The sequence below is a fragment of the Triticum urartu genome, chromosome 7, assembly GCF_003073215.2.
Source record: "Triticum urartu cultivar G1812 chromosome 7, Tu2.1, whole genome shotgun sequence".
Taxonomy (NCBI): Eukaryota; Viridiplantae; Streptophyta; class Magnoliopsida; order Poales; family Poaceae; genus Triticum; species Triticum urartu.
In genome coordinates this window covers 163095755-163102611 of record NC_053028.1, presented here as the reverse complement: position 1 = coordinate 163102611, position 6857 = coordinate 163095755, and positions in this window count along the sequence as shown.

The window sequence follows — 6857 nt, the reverse complement described above, 5'->3', positions numbered from 1 at the left end:
ACTTGGATTAGAAGTGACCGCATCCTCCATCACCTCATCATCATCCCTGTAAGCTGAGGTCCCGGAAGTGGCAGCGCTAACAATTCCAAAGTTCGTCCAGTTAAAACAAGAAAAACAAACAGCGCGGAGCGTCGAGTGAATACAAGGAGAGACACTCACGCGGAGGCGACAGGGATATCGATCTTGATCTTTGGCAGCGCCTTCCGAGTCTCATTAGGCACCCCAGGCTTTACACTTTATGCTTCCGGCTCGTATGTTGTGTGGAATTGTGAGCGGATAACAATTTCACACAGGAAACAGCTATGACCATGATTACGCCAAGCTATTTAGGTGAGACTATAGAATACTCAAGCTTGGATCGTCTCTCTATGTGAGGAGGCGACTCAACTTCTTCCCCGTCACTTGAGTCATCACTTCCACCATCCCCTTCACCATCAGAAGTCCACTCGCCACTTACGCCACCACTCGCCTCGCCTTCCAGAGCTTGCTCTTGCTCCCCGCTGGGAATCGAATACATTTCAGTAATGGCCTGAAAGAAAGCAGGGAGAACAAAGTCAGTCGACGCAATACAGACAGCTGCGCGAGTGAATTCGGAATACAAGCAAAAACTCAGAATCAGACCTGCTCTGGTGCACGCGACTGGTCGAATGGGAGAACTCTCCTGGCTCCTCTGGGATTGTCCTTGTTCCCTGTAATGCTCGACAGCCACTTCTCCAGCGTGTCGTCATCGACCTCCTCCGGGTAGATCCGAGTGGAGTCTTCTAGACCCGAATACATCCACATTGGGTGGTCTCGGGCTTGGAGAGGCTGGATGCGCCGCTGAAGGAAGACCTCCAAGAGATCCATACCAGTGACCCCGTCACGAATGAGCTGGACCACTCGGTTGACCAACACCTTCACGTGCGCCTCCTCCTCCGGGAGCACCTTCAAAGGGGAGGGTTTTTCCACTCAGTCCATGGTAAAGGGAGGGAGGCCAGTCGATTGCCCTGGCGTCGACTGGTCTTTGCAGTAGAACCAGGTCGACTGCCATCCGCGAACTGAATCGGGAAGAATCATGGCCGGAAAGGAGCTTTTTCCCCTCGTCTGGATGCCAAGACCCCCACACATCTGGATCACTTGGGTCCTCTCGTCACTCGGATTAGCCTTTTTCACTGTCTGGGAGCGACAAGTGAAAATATGCTTGAAAAGACCCCAGTGAGGTAGACAACCCAAGAAGTTCTCACACAAGGAAATGAACGCGGCAAGATAAACGATTGAGTTGGGGGTAAAATGGTGGAGTTGAGCCCCAAAGAAGTTCAGAAACCCTCGGAAGAAAGGATGAGGAGGCAAGGAAAACCCACGGTCGACGTGGGTGGCAAGAAGAACGCGCTCACCCTCCCGGGGTTGCGGCTCGGATTCCTTCCCCGGAAGCCGCGCCGAGTCGTAGGGGATCAGCCCTCCCTCGGCCAGGTCATCGAGGTCTTCTTGGGAGATCCTCGAGTGGATCCAGTCGCCCTGGATCCAACCCTTCGGCAGGCCAGTCCGCGAGGAAGATCCGCCCCGGCTCGTCGCCTTCCCCTTTGACCTCGCCTTCGCCTTCTTCGCCCGCTCCAGAGCCGTTGTCTTCTCCTTCACCATTGTCGCCGACGAGACGCGTGTGGCGCGGTGGCGCTGGAGCGAGAGCGAGCGCAGAGAAGAGGCATGAGGAGGAGAAGAGGTAATGGGGCGCACTGTTCGGGAGACTCCGGTCCAACGCCTTATATGAGGCCGCTTCCGAGTGGCTGACAGGTAGGCCCAGATGGCTCTGTCAAAACCCGTAATGACCGCACGAGCGATATGTGGCGAAAAAGGTGGCGCGGGGATCGAGGCGGCTCCGCTCTATCTCGTCCGATTACTGCGGCCTCCCCCGTCCCGCGCGCTTCCCAAAATTCGGATCCCACTAAATCCGCGGGCAGCAAATAACTTGTCAGACCAAAGATCTCCTCCGCACCGTCACTCGGAGCCTTACAAGTAAAGAAACTCACTCGGCGAAGAATTAAGAATGGATCAAGGCGACTGAAAAGGGAGTTGCTGTCATCACTCAGGTCCGTTGATCCGAAACAAGATATGCTCACGACATAGAAAACGAGTCGGAGAAGTCCTCAACTCCTTCCCCACTCAAACCTCGATCCATTCGGGGGCTAATGATGAAGCTATGTACCTAGGGTAGGGTCATGGACCTGTCCTAACTGCCCTACCCAAGGACACCTCTAGAATAAATCACCTTTCAATCGACTTGGAGGTGTTCCACTCGACAGACTCGAAGACATTCGACCAAGAAGCAATTACTCGACCAAGATCCAACCACTCGACGGCCAGGAGACCTAAAGTCACTCCGCACGCTAACGGTCGATCATTAAGTAGCTTTTATGGTCATCATAGCACTTTATTACTAGCGTTATCAGTAACGCCCTACCTTAATGTACATTGAACCCTTCGTAACGTAGGCTGGCCGGGATCCTGGCGCACTCTATATAAGCAACCCCCCCTCCTCCGAGACAAGGGTTCGCACCTCTGTAACTCATACACACATAATCCAGTCGACCGCTTCCGGGCTCCGAGACGTAGGGCTTTTACTTCTTCCGAGAAGGGCCTGAACTCGTAAACCTTGTGTCCTTACAACCTCTCCATAGCTAAGACCTCGCCTCTCCATACTTACCCCCCTACATCACTGTCAGAGTTAGAACCACGACAGCGCTCGTGGGGAAGGCGGCGGCGGCGGCCTGGCGCGGCTGGGCCTTAGGCCCAGTTGGCGCGGGAACCTCTTTTTTTAAATAATTTCGCCGACCGAAATAAATCCTAAAAAATCTAAAAATGCCAAAATAAAATTTCACCGTCTAAATAAAATATTTAAAACGAGATGAACATTTTCTTGGCCCTAAAATGCAATTTTGGAAAAAGCGCAATTTTTCTAATGCAACAAAATTGCAATAAAATCCAAATAAAACAATTATTTGGTTTTAATATTTTTCCTCCAATATTTCAATTATCTTGGAGAAGTCATATTATCTCCTCTCATATATTTTAGTGTGAAATATTTTTGGAGAGAGAATAATTAAAAACAAAGATTCTCGTTTTCAAAATTTGATAGAGATCAAATTTGAAATCGGGAAATCCCCAACTCTCTCTGAGGGTCCTTGAGTTGCTTAGGATTTCGAGGATCGCGAGACGAAATGCGAATAAAATATGATATGCATGAATGACTATGTATAACATTCCAAATTGAAAAATTTGGGATGTTACAAACCTACCCCCCTTAAGATGAATCTCGCCCTCGAGATTCGGGTTGGCTAGAAAACAGGTGTGGGTGGTCTTTGCGAAGATCATCCTCCCGTTCCCAGGTGGCTTCATCCTCGGTATGGTGGCTCCACTGAACTTTACAAAACTTGATAACCTTACTGCGGGTGACTCTGCTAGCAAACTCAAGAATCTTAACTGGTTTCTCCTCATAAGTCAAATCACTGTCCAACTGAATCGCCTCCAGGGGTACTGTATCTCTTAGCGGTACATCTGCCATCTCAGCATGACACTTCTTCAGCTGTGAAACGTGAAACACGTCATGAACTCCTGACAATCCCTCGGGTAACTCCAACTTGTAGGCATCTTCTCCCATCCGTTCCAAAATACGATACGGTCCTACAAATCTCGGGGCTAACTTTCCCTTAACTCCAAAACGTTTCACTCCTCGCAAGGGTGATACTCGCAGATATGCTCGGTCTCCAATTTCATAGGTTACCTCCTTGCGTTTTGAGTCTGCATAACTCTTCTTCCTGGACTGAGCAATCTTCAGTCTGTCACGAATTAATTTAACCTTCTCCTCAGACTCCTTGATCAGGTCTGGTCCAAACAACTGTCGGTCTCCTACCTCGTCCCACATCAACGGTGTTCTGCACCTTTGTCCATACATGGCTTCAAATGGGGCCATCTTCAAACTGGCTTGATAGCTATTGTTGTATGAAAACTCTGTGTATGGCAAATTGTCGTCCCAACTAGATCCATAATCTAGCGCATAGGCTCTCAACATGTTCTCCAAAATTTGGTTGACTCTCTCTGTTTGTCCATCCGTCTGCGGGTGAAATGATGTACTAAACTCCAATCTCGTTCCCAAAGTCTGGTGCAACTGGTGCCAAAACTTTGAGGTAAACTGTGTTCCTCAATCTGATATGATGGTCCTCGGAACTCCCTGCAGACATACTATCCTGGACATATATATCTTGGCCAACTTTGCACTTGTATAGGTGGTTTTCAATGGGATGAAGTGAGCTACTTTGGTCAAACGATCAACTACTACCCATATGGAATCATATCCTGCTTTGGTCCTGGGCAATCCGGTGATAAAGTCCATGCCCAGTTTATCCCACTTCCATTCGGGTATCGGCATAGGCTGTAACAGTCCTGCTGGCTTCTGATGTTCTGCCTTCACACGCTGACATACATCACATACGGCGACATACTCGGCAATATCCTTCTTCATACCGGTCCACCAGAAACGTTCCTTCAAATCCAGATACATTTTGGTGTTTCCGGGGTGTATCGAGTAGGGTGAGTCATGGGCCTCGTGAAGTATTAACTTCCTGATCTCCTGGTTATTGGGCACATAAACTCGGTCCTCAAACCATAGGGTATCATGCTCATCCTCACGAAAACCTTTGGCCTTTCCTTTGCCCATCTTCTCCTTTATCTCGGCAATCTCTTTGTCATCCTTCTGAGCTTCCCGAATTTTGTCCAGCAATGTCGACTGGACCTCCATTGTTGCAATAAATCCTCTAGGAACAATCTCCAATCGAAGTTCCATGATGTCCTCTGCTAATTCCTTCGGCAGTCCCTTGCTTTCAAGGATATTAGCAAAACTCTTCCGGCTCAAAGCGTCTGCTATGATGTTGGCCTTTCCTGGATGATAGTGTAGCTTCATGTCATAATCCTTTATAAGTTCCAACCATCTCCTCTGTCGAAGGTTCAGCTCCTTCTGGGTGAAAATGTACTTCAAACTCTTATGGTCCGTGTACACATCACAACGGTTTCCAATAAGGTAATGTTTTCAGGTCTTCAATGCATGTACTACGGCTGCTAGCTCCAAATCATGCGTGGCATAGTTTAACTCATGAGGTTTCAGTTGTCGTGAGGCATACGAAACAACTCTCCCGTCCTGCATAAGCACACGTCCAAGTCCTAAGCGTGAGGCATCGCAGTACACTTGGAACTCCTTATGTATATCTGGCAGCGTTAGCACTGGCGCTGTAGTCAAGTGTTTCTTCAATTCCTGAAAACTTGCCTCGCAATATTCTGTCCATTTAAACTTAGTATCCTTCTTCAACAGTTTAGTCATTGGCTTTGCAATCTTGGAAAAATTCTCGATGAATCTCCGGTAGTATCCCGCGAGTCCAAGAAAGCTGCGGATCTCGCTAACTGAAGTGGGTGCCAACCATTCAGTGACTGACTGAATTTTGCTGGGGTCTACTGCTATACCTTCTCCCGATATAACATGTCCAAGGAACCCGACTTCCTTCAACCAAAATTCGCATTTGCTGAACTTAGCATACAACTGGTGTTTCCTGAGTTTCTCGAGAACTAAGCGCAAATGCTCCTTGTGCTCCTCCTCGTTCTTCGAGTATACCATAATATCATCAATAAACACCACAACAAACTTGTCCAAATACTCCATGAACACCTTGTTCATCATGCTCATGAAATAGGCAGGGGCGTTAGTCAGTCCAAATGACATGACCGTGTACTCGTATAATCCATATCGTGTTGTGAACGCTGTCTTCGGTATGTCCTTCTCTCGTATCTTCAACTGATGATACCCCGATTGCAAATCGATCTTCGAAAACACTTTAGCTCCTTGCAACTGATCAAACAGATCGTTGATCATCGGCAGTGGGTACTTGTTCTTAATAGTCACTTCATTTAATGCTCGATAATCAACAACCATCCTCAGGGATTTATCCTTCTTCTCAACCAAAAGTACCGGGGGTCCCCAAGGTGATGAACTTCTTCGGATGTATCCTTTCTCCAATAACTCCTTGATCTGTTTCTTAATTTCTTCCAGATCATTTGCGGGCATCTGATAGGGTCTCTTGGATATTGGTCCTGTACCTGGCAACAGCTCTATCAGAAACTCAATGTCTCTATCCGGTGGCATGCCTGGTAACTCCTCTGGAAAAACATCCGGGTAATCCTTCATGACAGGCACTTCCTCCTGAACAACTCCCGTAAGGGCATTCACTTGACTCCTCCTAGGCACATGCCTAGATACATACTTAATCCTTTTCCCTTCCGGGGTGGTGATATAAATCGACTTACTAGCACAGTCAATGCTTCCTCCAAACTTTGACATCCAGTCCATACCCAATATCACATCCAATCCTTGTGACTCCAAGATAATCAGGTCGGACGGAAAAACATGTGTACCAATGGTTAAGGGTATCTGGTCACACCATCGGCTAGCCATATACTCTGCTCCGGGTGAACTTACTAAAAGAGGGGTACTAAGGGTTTGGGTTGGTAGTTTAAACTTATCCATGAATCCCCTTGATATGTATGAATGCGATGCACCAGTATCGAAAAGAACAAGAGCGGTAAATGACTTAACCAAAAACTTACCTATTACCGCGTCCGGCTGCTCTTCAACCTCCTCCACGTTAACGTGGTTCACTTGTCCTTTGTTGAATGGATTTGGCTTCTTCCCAGCGCTCCCATTTCCATTTCCATTCTTTCCTTCAGGGCACTCCGTGGCGTAGTGTCCAGTCTTCCCGCACTTGAAACAAGTAACATGACTTAAGTCCCTTTTGGCGGGTGTGGCTGGGTTGGGGCGGTTATGATTATTGTTGGTTCCGTTC